This window comes from Mus caroli, chromosome 8, assembly GCF_900094665.2.
Source record: "Mus caroli chromosome 8, CAROLI_EIJ_v1.1, whole genome shotgun sequence".
NCBI classification, from domain to species: domain Eukaryota; kingdom Metazoa; phylum Chordata; class Mammalia; order Rodentia; family Muridae; genus Mus; species Mus caroli.
This window is the reverse complement of record NC_034577.1, coordinates 80071201-80093350: the sequence shown is the minus strand read 5'-3', so window position 1 is coordinate 80093350 and position 22150 is coordinate 80071201. Positions and strand designations below refer to the sequence as shown.

General features: G+C 50.4%; 1 protein-coding gene and 1 non-coding gene across 2 annotated transcripts in view; one reads left to right on the top strand and one right to left on the bottom strand.

Moving 5' to 3' along the window:
- Positions 1-22150, bottom strand: part of Nkd1 (NKD inhibitor of WNT signaling pathway 1) — a 73693-nt gene that overhangs the window by 36352 nt on the left and 15191 nt on the right. The gene's annotated exons all lie outside the window — the stretch shown is intronic.
- Positions 15243-15385, top strand: LOC115031808. The gene has a single exon (XR_003837470.1). It is a non-coding gene; the product is annotated as a small nucleolar RNA SNORA48 (small nucleolar RNA).

The following is a 22150-nucleotide window of genomic DNA, read 5'->3' as shown; positions in this document are numbered from 1 at the left end:
GGAACTACTGAAGTGGGCAATTCTGATGCTAAGATCCTGTTCCCCAATTGGTTCTTGATTTGTTAGTAAAGAAAGCCAGGGGCCAATTGCTGGGCGGGAAGCACAGGCAGGACTGCTGGGTGCCAGGAGGAAAAGTCATATGCAAGGAAGGAGAGAGGAGTTTCTGCCATGCTTTGGAGGGAGAAGAATGCAGCAGCCATGTGAGGTCGTGGGGCTGGGAGCTGGGGCCTGTGGCCATTGCTATAGGTGGGTGGCCAGGGATGTTTGACAGGGACTAGGTGGGACTAACCACTGAAGTTTAGGGCAAGTGGAGAGATGGAGATAATAAATTGGTAAGGACATGCTTTTCCAGGCAGGAGATATCAGTGCCCAGCAATTGTGCCAAGAAGGCAAGTTGTAAAAATGTGTGTGTGTGTGTGCGTGTGTGTGTGTGTGTGTGTGTGTGTGTGTGTGGTCCAAGGATTCCATGGAGGCCAGATGGGGCTGGTAGCACTGCCCACCCCCTGGAGCAAAAGGGAAGCTGGGGAGGGGCTGGGTAACACGGCCAATCCCAGAGCAAAGGCAGTAGCATAAAGCTACACGCAGCAACTATAGCTATCTCCATTTCATTCGTTTGTTCATCCATTCATTCATTATTGTCTGAAACAGTGTTTCATGTCGCCCAGGCTGGCCTGAAACTGCTGATCCTCCTTTGCCTCTCCAATCCCGGGATTACAAGTCTATGTCATCATGCCCAGCTGCCATCCCTATCCCATTGAGGAAGAAGCAAAGAGTCAGAGAGGCCAAGTAACTCCCTCCAGGACACAGAGCTGGCAGGAAGGTGAAGATAGGGACGAGGAGCAGCTGACAATCTGATGACCCAAGAGGAGAAATAACTAGCAGCCTGTTTCCCCATGGGGAGGAGTGACTCCTCTGAAGAGGAAGAAGACCAATTCATTGTCTCTTGAAGCAAAACAAGATTAGTGGGAGGGAGGACCCAAATTATCTCTACCTAAGAACCAGGACAGTCCCACAAGGAAAGGACTGATCATAAAGAACTGCTCTCTGTCACAGGAGGCATCCAAGCAAAGGTGAGAAGCCTTCTATTTTGGATACGTGGGAAGCAACTCCTGGCTCATCAAGGAGTCTATCTTATCAGGTTGGGCTTTCCTCTCCAAACCAAAGACAGGAAAATGCTTTCTGTATCATTGAGATGAAGCCAGAGGCGACACAAAGGAGATTAAAAGATATTACAAGAGTCAACAGCCCTTGAGAGCATCCAAGGCCTTAGAAGCCTTAGCAGATAGTCTTTAACACTTCAGCCCAAACACCATCCAGATCCCTGACACGGGGCACAGGTGGCCCTCAGCAGATCTGCAGGCCTGTGGTTTAGAAGCCTACTGTTGTTAAACTTAGTGGCTAAGGCTGAGGCAGACCCAATTTACTAGCATCTTCAGTAATACAGCGCCATTCTGGTACTCCAACAGGAGGCCTGTCTTCTAAGAGGTTAAAAGCAGGAAGATACTACACAGGTATGCGAGGTGTGTGTGGAGGTAGCAGGGCTGGGGCAGGGCCAGCCACAGATGAGCTGAGCCCCACAGAGTAGTGTGTTGGCCTCAGCCTCTGTCCCGCTGAAGATGACTCTCATCCATGTAGGGATGTGCTGGTCTGAAGAAGTCCACCCCATCAAGATGGAAAGGGCCAGAGGGCAGCTTTGAACAAGTGTCAGCTCCAATGAAGATGTAGATGATTAAGCTTGTGTCTGCTGCACAAGCAAGCCTGTCTTGATGGCAGCTGTCATTTTCCTGTCACTGCCAGCTCTAACTGGAGAGGAAGCAGTACTGCCAGGCCAGTGTGGTAGCACATGCCTGCAACCTTAGCATGTAGGGGTTTCAGGCCAGCCTGGACGACACGGTGACCCCATCTCAAAAATAAACACACAAAACCCCAGAGCACTTCCAGAGTCACAGACCCCAGCATCCTGGCCAGGCAGAGCTGTGGAGCCAAACATCCAGGCCTGGAGTCCAGCATCAAGACTGGACTAAGCCACAAAGCCCAGTGTCCGGGTCCAGCTGAGCACAGAGCCCAGGGTGTGCGCTTGAGGGCAAGGGGCAGGCCTGGCTGTGTAAACGTTTGGCTGCTGGATTCTGGAGGCAGGGAGGCCTCCAGAGAGCCAGCTCCGCAGTGTTAGAAGTCAGGCCAGCTTTCCATTCCCAACATTCCAGCCCCAAGTCCCTGGGCAGGCCTGCTGGCCAGAGCTCTCAGCTCCTTCCAGGCCTGGATATACTTCCAAGACAGCCTCTTCTCAGGCACAGGCCAGAATTCTTTGGCCAGCTATCCATGCTGACAGACCCCAGCTGCTGGGTACCACTCCTTTCTCCTCCCACCCTCATAGAGCTCCTTAGAAGACACCCTGGAAAGGCCAGCTCAACCCTGTCCCCTGCCCAATATTCAGTATCAACACTTGGACTTCAGTGACTCTTATTGGTCCTTAATGTCACAGGTCAAAATCTGAATGACGAATGGTTTTACCATCTACCCACTGGGACTCTCTCCAAGGCCTGAGAAGGAATTCCATGAAGAGAGATTATGTGTGTCCTGAGGCATTTGAGGCTCAGTACTGGCTATGCACATTGCCAATGAGCCCTCAAGATAGTCAGATGTGACAGAATGTGTTTGAAAGGGAAGATATTGATAGCCCTTGCTGTCCAGTCACAGAGGACTCAGTAGAGTCCTAAGATAGTTCAGGTTCTTGGCTTTCCATGAAGGCCAAAGAAAAGACACCAAATGGTCCCAATAGAGACCAAATATCCATGTGCCTGTGACCTACAATGGCTTCTTTGATGGCTGGTCTTTGAATAATTGTCCCCATCTGCCACGTGATCATCTGGCCAGACACTGCTGCATGCCTTCTTTTACCCTTGCCTTCCTTTAAAACCCTTGCAACACCCCAGATTCTATGACTACACCAGTTTGGTTGTTTTGTTTTAAATTGTATGTGTATGAGTATTTTGCCTTGCATGTATCTGCGCCCTACATACACGCCTGGTATTCGTGGAGGCCAGAAGTGGGCATCGTATCCCTTGGAACTGCAAGTCACAGATGGTTGTGAGCTTCTATGTGGGTGATGAGGATCAAACTCGGGTCCTTTGGAAGAGCAACATGTGCTCTTAACCACAGAGCCATCTCTCAGCCTCGACTCTACAAGCTTCAAAGAGAAGAAAGCTGAGGTTCCAGATAAATAATGGCCAAAGCCACATTCAGAAAGTTGTTAAAACAATACTCTGCCCAACTCCAGAGCTGCGAGCAGTAAAGGACCTCTCCCCAAGCTGGGGCTGACCCCCAGGGCAGAAGCCTCATCTGCTCACATCTTGACTTCACTTTCTTTGCAACAGCTTCACATCTGCATCTTTGCTTAGCCACACGACCTGCCAGCAGGACAGGGATAAGAGTAGTACAAACCTGACAAGGGATAGGGGACTTCACTTTGTCCAAGGCCTGTCACTGTGATGAGAAGCATCTGTGAAACACACATGAAGAAGTGACTGGTCTAAGTCAATCTTCTTCTAGCCCAATCCAGATCAGCCCAGTTGAGTTTGGACCAGTCTAAACGAGCCCACCTCAGCCCCATTAGAGGTGCCCCACCCAGACCAGCCAACCCTGATCAGCCCAAAGCCAGCTTCCCAACCCAGACCAGCCCACAATAGTGCAACCTAGAACGATACTGAGCCAGCCAGTTTGCCCATGTGAAGGAGAGCAAATGTTGTTTTAAAGCACTAAATATTGGGATAATTTATTACATAGCAACAATTAAGAACTAAACAAATTATAATGACCATCTTCTTCTGACATAGGAGAAAAATCTCTTTCACTTGATCTTAGCCAAAGGCCAAGAAGTAATGGGAAAACTTCCTTGGAAACCTCAGGGCAAACAGTCACTATAGATAGAACACCCCTTGCTTTAAATGAGTGGATGCATTTGTTTGTTTTATTCTTTAAAAATTTTAACAATATAAGTGTGTGTATGTGTGTCCCCACTATGTGTGTAGAGGAACCCAAAGAAGCCAGAAGAGGGTGTTAGATCCTCTGGAGCTGGAGTCACAAGTGGTTTGAAGCTGCTCAGTGTAGATGCTAAGAACCCAATTCTGGCACTACAGAAGAAAGCCAACAGCAGCCTTAACCGTTGGGCCATCTCTCCAGCTCTAAGAGGCATTGTTATCTTTTATTTCTTTGTTTTGGAATGTTTACATCCATGTAGGTAGATATTCTAGAAAGGAGGCCCATGTGTAAACATGACAAAGTTCATTTGTCTCATCCATGCTCCATACATAGTCTAAAGGGAGCCTAATTCAGTGTTCTTAGGGTGCTGTGGTTCAAGTACAACCTGCCCATATGATGAGAAATTTCCCCACTGTGGCACAATGCTGATGCTCAAAAGGTTTCAGGGATAAGGAGGAAGCTCAGGCTGTAAATTTTTTGCCCCACAAGTATGAAAACCTAAATTCAACCCCCCCCAAAAAAAGCCCACATAAAACATCCAGGAATGGTGGTTCACACCTGTAGCCCCAGTTTTGGAGAAGGAGAGACAAAAGGAGGCCCTGAAGCTTACTGCTGGCCTGCTTGGACAGCTCCAGCCAATGAAAGACCCTGCCTAAGAAAGAAAGAAAGAAAGAAAGAAAGAAAGAAAGAAAGAAAGAAAGAAAGAAAGAAAATTGGCTTGACAGTACCTGAGGACTGGTGCTTGAAGTTAATCAATCAATCTCAATTATCTCTCTCTCTCTCCCCCCCCTCCCTCCCTCCCTCCCTCCCTCTCCTTCTTTCTGTCTCTTCCCTCTTCCATATGTTTCCCCTACCCAGACCTCTAAAACACACGTGCACACACACACAGTTTTAGACTTTGAAGCATTTTGGATCTCAGGTCTCCAGACTTCTGATGCTGCAGCCATTCCCTACTTGGAGAATAAACTCCTTAGACCACAGAGGGCTTTGTGTGTGTCCTGGCTATACATGTATCACAAGAAGAGATGATCTTCAACCCTAGCACACGGCTGTTGGCCTGCCACACACGTGCACAGCCTGGAAGTAGAAGCGTGGGTTACTCAGTTACTCAGGAACTTGCCATGTTCCACAGGACAAGTGACAGGACATACTTCTTCCACACCCTACTGACATGAAGCCAAAGGTTTTGGATCTGTTGTACAAGAACCACTTCGAATCTAGAGGCTTACCCTGGCCCTGTAGCCATCTCTGCATGCTTCGAACTACGGGGCTTTGCTGAGCAATGCTGCGGGTTCCAGCTGAGTCACTGGGAGCTTGACCTGACTGGCACCCTGAAGTGGTCCACTCTGTTTCTGGCACACTACTGGGGCAGCTAAAAGGCCGAGATAATTGGGCTTCTCTCTGCTCCATTCAGCCTTGGAGTCCCCACACACAGCTCTTCTAGCAAGATGACTCAGCTTCTCCATTGGCCACTATGGACAACAGGACCACAGAGGAGAAGACTCCCAAGCCTCCCTGGGCATCCCTTTCCACGGCCTCCTCCTATTGGTTAAAATAGTTCCAGGTCTGCCCAAGTTCAAAATGAGAAAAATCATTCTTCCAAGGACAGCAAGTTCAACGACCATAACTTCTGACCTCCTGCATGTGGTTTGCCCCAGGTCCTTACAGCGGGGGTCCTCAGGCACAGCCCCAGTGCCTTTTGTCCCCTCATCCCCACCAGGCAGAAAGCTTGCATCGAGACCCACAGCAAATTCAATTTAGTGAGTAATTGGTACATTTCCATCTGACCCAAGATGAAGGCAGTGGCCTCAGCCCCCCAGGACAGCTGCCAGAATCCTCCAGAATGAATTCCTGCAAGGCCTATTGAGTAACAATGACCCCCTCTCAACACACACAGGTGTCTACAGACAATGCAGCACTGTGTTCTCTGCCAAGACCTCCCTTTGGAAATGAGTACAGCAAGATCTAGACTCCTTGGGGACCTAGAGTAAGGCTCTCTCACCCAAGATAAAAGTGACTCTCCTCTTGGCCAGGCTCTGGACCTGGCTGAGGATGCCCACACTGAGCAGCCTGGGAGAGTTTACATCAGTTAACTACAACAGCAATCAAGGGATAATTAGCAATCGGCTCCAAGTGTGAGAGATCTGAGGCTCACTTGGTTCTAATGGACTAATTAGCTGAGATATCCTTGGGCAGGCAGCGCACTCTGGCCTTCCAGAAACGTATCAGGGAGATCTGCACATCAAGGCTCGCATTTCTATAGCTGCTATAGGCACCTTTCTATAGCAGGGCAGGTAATGCTCTCTGGCGTGATCACCAGGCAACCTTGCCACCTCTGCTCCCGCTGCCACCCTGAGCCTCTGGTCCTTCAGCATCTGATTGCTGGGCACTTAGGGGTCCTCCTGCCTCCTGATCTACTTGGCCCTCTCCAAATTAATGCCAGTCAGGATAAGGGATTCACACCTATACACAACCATTCTGTCTTCCTAGGTCCCAATTTGCTCCTGTAGGCTCACAGTCAGTCACTAAGAGCCATTACATTGTCATGAAGAAGAAAATGACTCAGCAGGCTGGACAGATGGCTTAGTGGTTAAGAGCACTGGTTACTTTCAGAGGACCTGAGACTCCTAGCCACACAGTGGCTCACAACCATCTGTAACTCCAGTTCCAGGGGAGTCGACTCTTTCTTCTGATTTCCATGGGCACGTGGTACACATACATCCAATCAGGCATTCATACAAATAAAATAAACAAGTCTTTTTTAAAAATAGGAAAGACTGGTCAGCTCCGTGTAGCCCGATAGCACAGAGCCACAAACTCAGAGAGCAGGCACTTGCTGCTTGTCGAGCTCTCTCAATCCAACTGCTCTGAGTTGATGGTAGAAATCCTCCCATGAGGCGAGAAGAACTAGAAACCTCTGCTGGAAGGTGACAGAAGGCTACCCTTCTTTAATGCCACATTCCTGACTGCCTCCCACAGACACCATGCTCGCTCCTGACACACATGGGAAGGGGCAAGCCAGGACAGCGGCACGCAGATGGTCAGTCCATCACAGGGACCCATCATGGTGCCACAGCAACTCATGAGGTACTTGTCAGAAACATGATTTGTTCTCAAACTCAAAGTGACACAGACAAAATCCTGACAGACCATCAATGGCACTACACACACACACACAGAGACACATGCACTGTCCTTGGTCAGGTGGTTAGACAGTAGCACCATGCACAGGGAACACCTTTCAGGGACCTCTTAGAGGTCACTGTAATACATGGCCAGGGCTTACAATACTCTACTCCATCACACCCCACTCTGAGACAGGGCCTCACCTTGTTGCACAGGTTGATCTCCTGTATCATCCTTCTGTCTCAGTCTTCCTACTGCTGGGATTACAGGGATGTGTAGCCTTAAATCTTAAATCCAAGGTCATGGATATAAACTAATTTTCCAGGGAGTCCCAATGGTATCTGCATTTCCAGAGAGAAACAGGTTTCCTTCAAGATGAGGCATTACCATAGGGACCCAAACTAACAGTGATGCCATAGCAAACCGTTAGCCAGTTCTGACACACACAGTGCTAATGGTATGCGTATGGAGGGTGCCCAGAGTGTGGAGAGTGAGTCCCACAGCAAAGTATCACCAGGCCTCAGTAGCAATGCCACACAGTGTGGTAGACGAGGCAGAGCCTCCTACAATGTAGTTAGACACAGGCTGCTGAGAAAGTGACAGAGGAGGTCAGACATCTGCAAAGGGTACCAAGCTGGGTCTTGAGAAGAAGTAACTGCAGCCCCATGATCCCTGCTTCCTCTCATAAGCTGCAGGCTCAGATGGACCACCACCTAGCCCATCTTTCCTCTAAGTGGGGCTGGCATTAATTTCCACTCGGGGACTCTGGGCAGAAATGGGACCTGCACCTGGTGGTCATGAATCCAAGCAGATGAAGAGATCTGGCAACTGAAAGTGAGCAGAATGAGCCACAAGATGGAAGTCACCTGGGCCACCAAATCACTTAGAGGCCAAAAGCCACCTTTTGATCCACACACTTGCTTGTTGGGTCTGGTGCATGATAAAATTCTAATGTACTGGGCCACTGCAGTGCCAAGGTTTATTTGTGCTAGTGCTGGGTTCATCTAAAACCAGAGCAAAAGGGAAGAAAAATACCAGGGGTGGAGAGACAACTCCTCAGTGGCAGAGAAGAGCTCAAGGCAAGAAACAGCAAAGGAAAAACCTACTAGAGGGGATCGGCTCCCACCTCCTCCCTGCAGCCCTCCCAGAACAAGGTCAGCTCCCAAACTCCAGGGTCCAGTTCTGCCTGCCTTGATCAAAAGGGACTTCCAGGTGCGGGGAGATGGCTCCGTTGATAAAGCCTCTGCTGCACAGGCATAAAGCCTGAAATTCAACCCCGAGAAGCCATGTAAAAAGTTAGCACTGCAGGCACAGGCGTGTAACCCTGGTACTCCGGAAGCATGGACAGGTGGATTCCTGGAGCTTACTGGCCTAAGAAGCAAGCCCCAATTCCTGGGAGAGGGAGAGTTATCTTTAAAAGAAAACAAACAAACAAACAAAACAAGGTGGACTGTACCCGAGGAAGGATACCTGAGGCTGATCTCTGTCCTCAACAAGCACACACACCCCCAGCACGAGCAACTTACAGAGAAATGGGGAGGAGGTATCTGCTGAGACAGACACTGAACCCACAGCCAGGCGGCTGCCAGAGGAAGGGCCAGGATAGAGGACGAGATTATTACTCTGTAACAATATTGTATCAAGATTGTAGCGAATAGTGTATCAAAGCAAACAAGAACTAGCAATATTATATCATCAAAGCCTTAACATTTCCTGAGCTTCCTGCAGGAACTAATGCACCATCCAGATCTTTATGGTTGGCTAATGTGGGTGTCTCTTGACTCCACACCCTAAATCTAGCCCTGAAATGTTAGAACAGGCAGATCCAATCCCCTCCCGTTCTATTACCGCACAATCGAAGCAATTTGGCAAAGAATCTACACGTGTTAAAGCCAGGGATTCTCATGTCTGGAGTCTCTCATCCCCTGGGGGAGAAGTGACCAAATGCCTTCATGTCACTGAACTTGGCCACAGAGAGCGGCTCCTCCAGGCTCTAATATGGGCCCACTTGTGCAATACACACAACTGCCAGTTACCAAGAACCCATAACGTGTTCAAGGCAAGGGTAGGAGGGCCCTGAGAGGGGTCAAATAAGTATATAATCCCAATTTTGAATAAGAGGCAGCTAGAGACCAAGAGGCTAAGCTACCAATTGTAGGAATTCCAAATTTTGAGAAAATTCTGAAGCCTGGGGAGGGGGATGGGCATGGCAGGCTCTGCTGCCAAGTGGGGTGCCAGGTGAACCCCAGAGTAGGCTTCTCTACCTTGGCCCTTCTGAAATTAGGCACCAAAGCATTCTGTTATGGATGGCTATCCTTGGCATTGTAGGATACTAGAGAATCCCCTTCCTCTCCACCAGCTATACCAGGGTACTCCACCCAGGCCGGGCAGAGAGCACTAGCCAATGGCTCAGGCTCCCCTTGTCAACCCTGCTACAATGAGCACAAAGACAGATGCCCAGGCCAAAACCTAAACCTGCTGCTTTCTCTCCATTTGTTAAATTTGGGTAACTAATTCAATTCACATTTTTTTCATGCTGGGGATGGAATACAGCTTCTCGCACACTAGACCCACACCTTCCCCACAGAACAGGTTACAGGTTATGCTCCAAACGCAATTAAATTGTTTTATGCAGTCAGAGCCATAAAACACACAGGTGTGACACGAGCTGCCACCTCCACCAGCTCTGCCACCTCCACCAGCTCTCTGCTGGTTCCACAAGGAAAAGCAGTGTCTACTTCCTGACATCAAGTTCCCGAAAGGCCACACTGTGACCCATGGTCGAGGAAGAAGACAGGCAGGTGAGGGTGCCACCCACTTCTGGGGATACCACTCCTCTCTCCCCTGCCAACCCTTGTCCTACACCATTTCCCAGGAGCCCAGGCCCGGAAGTCCAAAGTCAACTTTGAGTGGGTGGCACCTCCCCCCTCCCTACCTTCTCCCTCACTATGACCACCTCGTGCTGATGCTCTGCCGCAGGCCTGGGCCAGTGGCACTCTGTGGAGCAAATGACACCAGCCCATAAGTACATGAGCATTTAGTGTGGACAGGCCTCCTTCAGGAAGGCTCTCTCATCATCCCTCCTGCCCTCAAAGCTGCAGAGGCAGAATCTGGGTTACTAGTGGAGAGGCAGAAGAGCCTAATAAATCTCAGACTACACTTCTTGGCTTAGAAACACACACACACACACACACACACACAACCATCCCACTTACTGAGTGTTGAAACAGCTTTGCAGGCCTCTGAAGCATGGCCCTCAGAAGTCCTTACAGGACCCAGCTGCATCAAATCAAGTTGTGAGGAGCGCCAGGCTACCCTCTGCGAGCGCACCCTGAGCCGATCTGATGTTTAAAGGAAAAAAAGGGGGGGAAAGTTTCCGAGGCATCCATAAATCCCGAGGAGAGGAAGTTTCAAACTTGGGTGTTCGCCGTCCGTGGCTCCCGCATGGAAACAGCTTGGTTTCGTGTCTTTAGTTTTACTGTTCAAACTTCAGGCCTTTTAACTTTTTATTTTTACAGGGCTCGGAAGAAAAGAGAGAGACGGAGCCATTTGCTCAGTGGATGCCAAAGAAAACCCTAGCGGCTCCCTCCAAGGGCCTCTGCCTGAGAAGCAGCGAGGCGGGACATGGGGGGCTCCTGGCACAACTCTTACAGCTCCTCCTGTCCACAAAAGGCCAGGCCTGTGAGGCCAGCTACTAAACAGCTCCAACAAGATCAACTGAGGCCAGTTCTGGGGAGCAGAGACCAGGCAAAGCGATCACTGAGCTGTGGTCACCACCAGCACCACCAGCAGCAGGAGGAACAAAATGGAGCCTCTCTCAAAACAAGACAAGGACTGCCTGGCCCCAAGGAATCCTAAATTTAGTCTCCGGGGAAAGACGGCCCAGCCAGAGAGGCCCAGAGAAGGCAACCGAGCTAAACCAGCTCCCAGGGCCCTTCAGCCCCAGCTTCAACTTGTGGGTGACTCATACCCCTTTCCTATCTTCCCCCTTCCTTCATTCTCCAGGTACTGTCTACCCAGGCTGGGCAAGTCTACCCATTTGCTAGCTGAGAAAACTGAGACCCCTAAGTAGAGTAGTGAGACAGGATGGGCATAGGCAGCCCAGGGTTCACACCCGATCAGGGTCTACACTGACTGATCCAGGAAAAGGGCACTCTGTCACCCAGTGCCTCAGTTCTGTGGTCTGTGAAATGGAAGCGAGAATGCCCACTTTGGAATGGTATAAAAAGGTACACCGTGTTAGGATGTATGTGTACGCACATGCCTTTTGTTTCTGTTTGTGTGGTGTATGTGAATGCTTATTGAGGGGATGGTACATGCATGTGTGCTGAAGCTCAGTGTCTGCCTCCATTGCTTCCCATTTGAATTTTAAGACAGGCCTCACCAATTCAGCAAGACTCTTCAAGCATTCCTGGGAGCCTCCTTCTTCTGCCTTTCTGTAGCTTGTGCTACAGGCCTAGCCTTTTGTTGCTGTTTTATACGGGTGCTAGGGAATCCAAATTCAGGTCTTCCTGCTTGCTTAGCAAGCACATTCCTGACCGAGCCATCTTCCCAGCCATGTGCACTCTTTTTATGCATGTGTTTGTGCAACTGTGTGTCTGTGGGTTTTAAGGCTGTCCCCAGGTCCTCTCCAGATACATACCATATGCGGCCATTGTTTCAGGCCATTCAGCCTGCCCCCCACTTGGTGACAACAGTGCCCTGCTGCTCCTCTGGGTGGTCTTCCTTCTTGCAAACCTCCACTGAGCAGCAGAGAATAGGAAGGGCCCAGAACCCCTACCCTGACATCCCCAGCCTCCATGCCTTGACTTGGAAGCATCCCCACAGGCTCAGGTTACACACATGCCTCAGCTGCTGGCACTTTGGAGGAGGCTGTGGAACCTCAAGGAGGAGGAGCCTGAACAGGGTTAGTAGGGCACTGGGCCAGGCCTTTGAAGACTATACCTGCTCTGGTTCCTAGCGACCTCCTCCTCCCTCCTCCTGGTCTGCACTGATGTGAACAGCCTCCTCGCTCTGCACACTCTACCTACCCTGAACTCAGCCCCACCCTCAGGGCTGGCCCTCACCCTCCTGCATCCATGTGGAGCTGCTAGGGAGGGCTCAGGGGCAGAGACCAACAGAGTTCAAGTGTGATCCTATAAGGCACAAGCTAATGTCAATGGATCAAAATCAAGCTCTCTGTGTCAACAAGGCGAGTTACAGGGTAGAGATGCTTGCTGCCGAAACCGTACAACCTGAGTTCAATCCCACCCCTCACAATGGGAGAAGAGACCAATGCCGAAGGTTGTCCTTTGACCTCTACACGCATACCACGGCAGACACACACTCACGAGCACACACGTATCAGTACAACGTGAGGTTCTATTTCAATAAGTCTGTCTTCTTTAAAAGTAACATAGACTTGCCCACACAGCTACTTTAGCACAAGGAGGCTCTTCAGCCACTTTCTACCTTGAGTTACCTGATGACCAGAGGGAGACCTGAAGGTCGGAGATCTAAAGGGCAGGAGCAGGTGAAACACAGAAGGAAATAGCATGTGGTCACAAGGACAGCTTTATTGAGCACCTGGGGTTTACATGACCATTGGAGTAACACCTTATGTACACCACTGCCCAAGGAGAGGAGGTCCACTGACAGCCCCATTTCACAGGTGGGAAAACTGAGACCTCAAGACAGTAAAACTGCCTAAGCTTGCATTAACAGGCAGCAAGCTTTGGATTTAAATATATACAAGTATAGAGTCCTCTTTCTGCTTCTGTGTGGGGAGGTCTGCACCGTGGTTATAATACAGCCATGCCAGTGAAGAGCCATGGGCTATGGGCTTACTGGTGCCCTCCAAATTTCTGTCTCCACGGGTCAACCAGCTGACCCTGACACACACTTCCTACTCATCTAGAGCACAAAGGACAGGTATGGCAAGCCACTTCCCATTGAGCTGAAAGCCCAGGGCATTCCACAGAAACCCCAAAATCTACCACCCCCAAAGTTTAGTCAGGAGCACAGAGGGGGAACTGCACTTACAAAGACACACAGCAAAGCAAGTTCATTTCCTAAGTACAAATCCATTCCTGTTACATGTCCAGGATTCTCGTGGGCCTAGTGGCGATAAACTGAAGGCAGCAGAGTGGACAGTTCCACAGTGGACATTTCTTTAGCTGTCACAGGAAGAAGTCGTGCGTGCATGCAGCCAGTGGTGACGACCACAGAGAAGTGGAGAGGAAGGTCTGATAAGGACGCACTGTCTCTCAGGCTCTGGGGAAAGCTGCTCCGGCTAAACCCCCAAAGGGTGGGCAGGGAAGAGTCAGGGAAGCAAGTGAGAATCTCAAGCAGACAGGAGCATGTGCAGAGGCTCAGAGGCGGGGCCAGGAGGTCTGGGGCAGAGCGAGTAAGGAACAGGCTCTAGGGAGGGGCAGGAGAGAAGTTCGTCACAGACGTCAGAGATGCAAGTGACAGGGGAAAGTGACATGGTGCATGCATGCCTGCCTGCCTCTGTCTGTTTCTCTCTCTCTTCTCTTGTTTGTTTGTTCTTGTGTTCCTGAGTCCTGGAACTCACTCCATAGACCAGGTTGGCTTGAACTCAGAGATCCTCCTGCCTCTGGCTCCTAAATGCCGGGATGGGATTAAAGGCATGTGTTCCACACCCAGTGGTGGTGCCTTTCTGTACTGTGTATGTGGCCTGCCTGGAATGCAGGTGGGGACAGAAGAGCCCCCTATGGGCCATATGACAGTGGCTGACTCTAGGCTGGGAACAGTGTGGCCATCTGTTGCTCAATCAGGAGCAATGCCAGGTCTGAGCCCAGTCAGGCCTCTCAGACACAGAGGGCTAGGTTGGACAGGCTGGGTTCCTATGTGTGAAGGGAGGAAGCCTGCAGACACTGGAACTAACTCCCTTCCCGAAACCTACAAGCCTGATACACACACATGCCCTGCTTCCACCAGGCTCTGGACAGCAGACTGTGTTCCTCCTGGATGTGCTGTGATCTGGCTAGCTCCAGATCACGTGTCCGCAGGAGGCACAGGGTTGGTCTCTCGTAAGTGACAGCAGCGTATAGCCCGTTTATACTGTGAGGCCGCCTCTGCATCTCCAGGACAGGGTCCAAGTCACCACCAATTCTCAAAGCCTTGATAAGGACCTTGAATCCAACTTCTGGACAGAACAGTCAACAGTCAGTGGTCCCCTTCTGCACCCTTACACAGCCCTCCCATTGAAGGCAGCCCTGGGGAGAATCGCCAGCATATCCTGGCCCAGAGAGCTGGATGGAACACAGCCAGGAGGTTCTGTCTGAGCCAAGTGTGGAAATCTCTAGAAATACCCCAGCGATGTGCAGAACCTTCCCACAAATGCTCTCAGCAACCCATTCCCCATATGAGAACACAGACGCTAACAGATGTGGTCACTCGGGAAGCAGAGTCCTCCCTTCAGACCTTTATGTATACACTGTGAGTAACTGCCTAGAGCTGCCATCTTTCCGAGGGACTCAGAGCTGCCTACTCCAGAGCTCTGTCCTCACGTCAGGGTCTGGATAAGCACAGATGTAGAGAGATGAGAGGGTATATGCCCAAAGTCACACAACTAATGAGTGGTGGGGGTGACACCAGTGTCAGGCCTGACTGTGGAAGCCCTGCTTCTCGTTGTCCACCCTCCCCCGTACAAGCCCCGGTTCACATCCTCACCCTCCCTCGGAAAATGTTAATGCCACAGGTGACAGAGCATTTGTTCACTAATGGCACGTCCTTTACAGTTTAAGAGAATAAGATCTTTAAAGTCTAAAGAATCAACCTTCACTGCCTTGGGGACAACAGCTAGCCTCTTTGAGAACAGTACTGAGTAGACAGTAGTGCTGTCCAAGAAAACACGAGGGATGTAAGTTCAAATTCCTACAAGCTACATTTTTTTTAAGTGAATTTAATTCTGACGTTACTAAAGCCAGCATATCCAAATATTTACATTTCAAAAGTATCACCACATATAAAAGATTATTTTAAAACAAACGTTACTGCAGGGGAATGGCTGGGGGTAGGGAGATGGCTCAGTACTTGAGGGCACAGACATCTCTTGCAGAGGACCAGAGCTCAGTTCCCACTGAGGTGGTCCTCAGGAGCACCTGCCTTCCTGTGAATATGCACACAAGTGGTAAAAATAATGAAATGGGCAAAGGGACACCTCGTTAGTGGTGTTGTTCTTATGTCAGTCAGGGGGAGAGCAGATGACAGTCCTCTGTTTATCCTAGCTTGATGCCTGGCTTGGTGGCCAAAGCGGGCTTATGCCTAGGACTCCTAAAAACCAAATCAAATCCAATTCAGGCAGCACAGCATGGGAAGAGGAAGACACACAGAGACCTGTGGACCACTATGCCACCCTTCAACACGACATCCAGTGCACAGCATATGCGGGACATATCACCTGTGTGCCACCACACCACATAGCACAGATGGAGGATGTCACCCAGGGGCCCACCAGCCGTGTGGCCAGCCTGCAGCGGGACCCATCATAGTGTGGGAGCATATGGTAGTCAGGTGGGAGAGACAGAGAAGTGGAACAGCTTGAACATGATGAAGGAGATGGATCTGGAGACTCAAGGGTGGAGAGGAGCAGCCAGCTGTGAGAGACGAGCCCTGCCACCTGAGGCCATGGTAAGGTCCAGCCCAAGCTGCTGCTGAGGGCCATGATGGAATCCAAGGCTAGACAACAGCAGGGGTTGGTGTTGATGTCCATACTCATATTACCACTAGAGAACATGGTTGGGGCAACCTCCAGAGACTGTGGGTGTCCAGAAGATGTGCATAACTGGCCCCGCCCCTCACTGGATGCTGCACTCTGGAGATCTTGCCCCATCTCTCCCTGGCAGCAGCACTCAGCAGAGTGGGCCCTGTCCCTCACACAGGCAGCACAGTGGAGGTGACCCTGGTGGCAGGGTCATGGGTGAGCTGGCCCCTAGGATAAGAATATGAACTGACTCTGATACTGGCATAGGGTGGCTCAGGCACAAAGAGGATGCCCCCAACCTTCCTACCCCTTGACACCCCCAGCAGTCGGGAAAGCTGCCCACAGTCATGAGCTCAGGAGAGCTAGAGCTAGCCCTACCCCTCACCAACTGCAGCACTCCTGGGTCCTGTACCTTGTCTGGGTAGCACAGAAGAGCTGGCCCTGATGGAGTGGGCACGGGTGAGCTGAGGCTGAGAGCACAGGAGGACTAACCCTGGCATGAGGTGGCATGGATGTGTGGGTGATGCCTTCCACCTCAACCTGCCTCGACACCTGCAGTAGCTGGGAGAGCTGGTCTCGGGTCATGAGAACAGAAGATCTGACTTTGCACCTCACCAGCTGTAGTACCCAGAAGAGCAGGCCCTGAACCATGCCTGGGCCACACAGTGGAGCTGGCCCTGATGGCAAAGGCATGGGTACTAATGGCAAAAGCATGGGTAAACCAGCCCTGAGAGTGGGAGAGTGGGAGAGTTGGCCCAGCCCCTCACAGGCTGCAGCACTTGGAGAGTGGGGCCAGCATCCTGACTGGGCACCACAATGGAGCTTGCTCTGGAGGAGGGGGTGCAGGTGAGCAGGACCAAGGACATGAGAGCAGGAGGGCTGAGCCTGACTTCTGACAGTGATGGCAGCACTGGGTGGCCGACCCAGAGCAGTGCTGGAGAGCTCACCCTGGTGGTACAGATAAGAGACAGCCAGCAGGCTGACCAGCTCAGCTACCACCCAGGCCCAGACCAAGGGCTCTGAGTTGACGCTGGGATGTGTGAAATGGATCAGTTCTACGGATCAAAACCTACAGGATCTTCATGACACAATGCAACAGGATATCCAGGAGGAGTCCCAGTGACGATCCAATATTGATGGAGGTCATAGAAGCCAGAGATCTCGAGCCAGACCAACGACTCATTACAATGAACATCTGCAAGTGAAGATGCGTGGAGAGAGGGATACACTGTGGGTACACTGTGACACACCACAGCTTCCAGGATAAGATGTTTTCTATGCTTTGTTGTTGTTGGTTGGTTGTGGGTGTGTTTAATGTGGGGAGTTACAAGGGCATATATGGAAGGATGGGGAGATGAGCAAGATTGGGGCACATGATATGAAACTCACAAAAAATCAATAAAAGTTTGCAAAAATAGTAAACATACATCTTTTTAAAATTGTTAACTAGGAACTCTCATGTTTCCTTCCCACACAAAACCTTTGGGATACCCTGTGCCACTGCACCCTGTGTCAGCCATATTTCTTTGCCCATCAACCCTGCAGAAGACAGAGGAGGTCTTCATAGTTGGCAGGGCCCATAGACTCCAGCCACTCTGCTAAAGCAAGGCTGTGTATCTTCCCTAAAACTCTCTATAGTCAAGCTCTAAGGGACCTTTGACACCTAAGAACCCTGGATAGAGAGTCTCTATCAAGTCCTAACTGGCAGGTTCCACTCTGGTCCTTAGCACCCGTTGTGTGCAAGACAACATGAGGACCAGTTCTTGGGTAGATACAAGGAACGCAGGACATCTCTGCAGGGAAGAGCAGAACTGCAGTGCAGCCTGAGACCAACCAGGGAAGACCCTGGGGAAGTGGCTTCTCTGAGAGCACACTCACGCTGTCTTCACACTCACTGTCTTTATCGCTAGCCCTAAACACAGGGAGACAATCGCTTCAGGCATTTCCTTGTCTCAGGCATTACAAATCTTCAGTGATGGTTAAAAGAATAGGAGGGTGTGGTGTGCCTAAATTACATGCTAATCTTGTCATTTTGTATAAGGGACTTGAGGAGACGCCCCAGGGACCAATGTCACAGGAAGGCTATATTTACTAAAAGCTACTGGCCACCAGGCCCTGAGGTTCCCTGCTTGCCTGTTTTAATTCTCATTACCAGGAGAGTTCTTATTGACTCTTTCATTTTACCGCTGGGGAACCGAGGACCTGCATATCATCCACACCCTTCTGACTCGGACAACCCCAGAAAACATCAGCAAAGCAGTGTGAAAGCTTCCCTAAGGGAGGAGGGTCAGCTGAGGGAGAGCTTCCAGAAGAGAGAGGGACATGGTATCTCAGTGTCCTGGTCCGGAAGAAGGAAGCAGGTCCCCAGGATAAGGCAGGGCACACATGGGACCAGGCCTGCCTGGTACAAATGGAGCCAGGTAGAAGTGGGAATTCTGGTGCTGACCCGGATGTCTTACCACTAGCCTGCTCACAGGCACTGTGTGAGAAGGGTCCAGATTCAACCATCTAGTCCTGAACAGTACCCACTACCCACTCCTGAGCCATGATGCCAGCTGAATTCAACTTCCCAAAATATTTACCAGAAGGCTCTGGGCACAGACTCCGTTCTGTAAACTTGGATGCAATTCCAGAGCTGAAGAGACAGATCTCCCGGAAAACCAGATAAACGTTCCCTCACATTCTAAATAACGAGAGGGAGGTGGGGAGGATAAGGAAATAAATCAACCCTCCCCACTGCCCAACTTAAAAGGGATTATGGTCCAGAGCAAGGAGGGAGCAAAGATGCCGTGTCCTTATCGGGCACAAGGCCGCTCCAGACACAAACAAAACTTTTGGCAGGCATCCTTCTTCCTCATCGGAAGGGGAGCAAGCAGTCCTTATACGCAGGCTCAAAGCCACTCTGAGCACATGCAGGCTCATCTTCCCCTACATTTCTGAAAAAAGAAGGGTCTCTTCTGGGAACCAGGACACCAGCTGGAGCTGGAACAGCAGAATGAGTCCCGTGAATCTCCAAGTCCCAAGGGTAGCTAACCCAGAGTTCAAATCTCTCACTACATAGGCCCTGATAATGGGAAGAGGAGGGGTGAGCTGACTCAGTAGTGTGGGGAGAGGAAGTCGTGTTCCCTGCCTCTGAACCATTACCCTCAGCATCAAGGGTGGGATAAAAGAGATAGCAACCATAGGATAACAACCCTCCGTCCTGAGGACATACCGTGAGGCAGGTACTGCTGCTGTCTCCAGATGACAGATAAGCCTGAGTCTCATGACTGTAAAGACAGCACCAGATCGGACAAGACCTCCAGATCTCATCTGGGCCCTCCCTGCTGGTGTACCCTCCTCCAGTTTCTGGCTCCATCTTCCAGCTCGGCCTGTCTCCATCCCTGCCTGACACCCTTAAGTTGCATAGCCCTAAATTCCCCCCCAAAGGAGAAGAGAACATGGTTGCATGTTCACCCTCCCCCTCCCCACCCCATGCCATCTCCTGGCACCCACTCCCACTCTAGAAATGCAGTCCGGCCTCCCCAGTGGCCCATCCAAGAAGCCAGCTTTCCAACATAACATTTTCCTCCCACAGAACGTGAGAATAAAGGGCTCTTTGCTTGTCTCCTGAAATAACTGGCTCTCGCCATAAAGCAACCTCTGCCCAGTAAAAATATTTCTGTAAAACTTGGTAACTCTATCTGCAGCTCCTTTTCTGAAAGTCAAAACCCTTGGAGAATGAAATACAGCCAAGGCAGACGTTCTGACAAGCCCATGAAGTCATGTCTACCCCAGGCAGTCCTCCCGGGCACAGTGATTAATTTGCTGTTAACCACAGGGACTTTGTGTCTTAATACACTCAAAGCAAAACACCAGTTCACATTTCTGCTGAAACAATACCCACCACCCCAGCTCAGGGGGCAGCCAAGTGGGCAGCAGCACCATGGCTGGGCTCGGGGGCCTGGGAGGATTCTAGAGAGCAGAGAACCCCTGAGATAGCTACAATACACAGGTGAGTCACCTTCTGTGGCTTGGCCTTGCTCACAGAGGCAGTGAGCATTATCAAATAAGTTAGGGTTATTAGGCTGAGATTGGGGATCCCTAGGGAAGAGTTAGAGGAAGGATTAAAGGAATGGAAGGAGATGACAACTCCATAGGAAGACTAACAGTGTCAACTAACCTGAACCCCTAGGAACTCCCAGACACTCAGCCACCAACCAAAGAGCATACACAGGCTGGTTGGAGGCCCCAGAACCCCTGTACATATACCAGAGGACTGCCTTATCTAGCCTCAATGGGAGAGGATGCGCCTAATCCTGTAGAGACTTCTTGCCCCAGGGAAGGGAGATGCTAGGGGAGGGGCACCCTCTCAGAGGCAAAGGGGAGAGGGGATGGGGGAGAAGAACTCTGGGAGGAGGGACTAGGAGGTAGAGCAACACTTGGAATGTAAATAAAAAAATAATTAATATTTTTTTTTAAAGTTAGGGGTGCTTAGGTGAGTGTATAAACACTTAAACCTAACTCACTCCAGGACACTAGGGAAGGCACAGGGCTTGCCACAGACCTCAATCTTCCCACTTGTCAATGTGGAAGGCTCACTCTGGAGAAACAGGATCCCAGTTGACAGGTCCCTCTGAGCCTCTGTACCCAGCCCACAGTAGTTGAGACTTGCAAATGCTGTTTTAGGTCCAAAGAGATAGAGATAGGCATACATATTCGGCTACCAGCATAGGCATTACCTCATTGAATCCTAAAACAAGGTGGGGACTCCCCCTCCCCACTACACAGGAAAAACAATGTAAACCCCAGTTCAAAGCTGCACCCCAAGCTCTGTGTCCCCTAGAATTGGCAGATCCACACATAGGAAGGCAAGATTAAATGAGACGCGCGTGCGTGTGAAGAGAGGATAAAGAGAAGGATCAAAATATTATATTACTATTATTAGTAGTATTACTATTATTATTATTACTATTGTATTATTTTTATTTGTTTGTTCATTTGTTTAAAGAGGGTCTCACTGTAGTTTTAGCTGGCCTGAACTTGCTATGTAGACCAGATTGGCCTCCACTAGCTCGGCCTCCCAAGTGCTGGGATTAAAGGCATATGCTACCATGCTTAGCTCAAACATTTCAAATGTATATATGAAAATGTCACAATTAAAATCATCTGTTGTTTGGGTGTGTTATTTGCAGTGCTGGGAATCAAATCCAGGACTAGCCTTCTATATTCCATGCAAATCAAGGGAGAGTTTCTGACCTGGGAACTTTGGCTACACTAGCCCAACAGAAAGGACGAAGGGCACACATCCAAGGTAGAGATTACATGGGCTTCAGAGGGCTGCCATCAGCACTCTGAGTGGGAGGGATTTCCTGGTAGCCCCATGCAGAGGTTGGGAGCTGGGAAGGAAGGAGGCTCCTGTGGGCCACATGGGGAAAATGGCAAACCACCCAGGCTCTCTGAAACCCAATGGCCAGCCATATTTCTCCCCAAAGCTTAGCTACTTTACCTGGTAGCCCTGTCCCCAACTTCTAGCCATCCTTTGTTTGGTGAGTCTTTGGCCCACGCACACTTTAGGCTCTACCTACTCATCAGCACGTGCAGCCTTCCCATCAATCCCTATGGACTTCTCTTATTGACATACCCAAGGGACATAGCATGAGACAGAGGGCCAGGGTGACTCAACTCTGCAGGAAAGTATATGGCCCGGGTCAAAATGATGGGATTGTATCCTGGAATTTTCTGGAGCTTTCAGATGGAGGCAGAAGCTTGAACTGCTAAGACTGGCTCACACTGGCTAGAGAGAGACGGCCTATGAATGAAGCACCGTGAAGTGGGCAGAGACAAACACTGCCATCCTGCTCTGGGGACAGGCACTCTGAGCTCCTGACCAGCCACGTTCACCCAACGACATACCCGAGCAACAGAGGATTTTAATTGTGACATTTTCATACATGCACTTAAAATGTTTGAGCCAGGCATGGGAGCACGTGCCTTCAGTCTCGGCATTCGGGAGGCCAAGCTAGGTGGATTGCCACAGACATGATTTAGGAGAAAGGTGAGGCACTGCTCACAGAGCAAGGGAGAAGCAACCCAAAGCCTTCTGCAAAGACCCAGAACAGAAACTGGGGCTGAAAGGCACAGAGCCTGAATCCCAGCCCCCTGCACACCTGTGACCGTTTCTCCACGCCACCGGGATCTTCCAAACCTCAGATATTCTTTGAGTATATCTGAGTATCTACAGCCTGCCAAGCAGTGCCCAGCCCACAAGAGATTGTTCCATGGAATCTGAGTGTAAGTTCAGTTTCCCCATGCAAATAGTCCTGGCCCATTAATGTATTACTTGAACAAGGCTTTGGG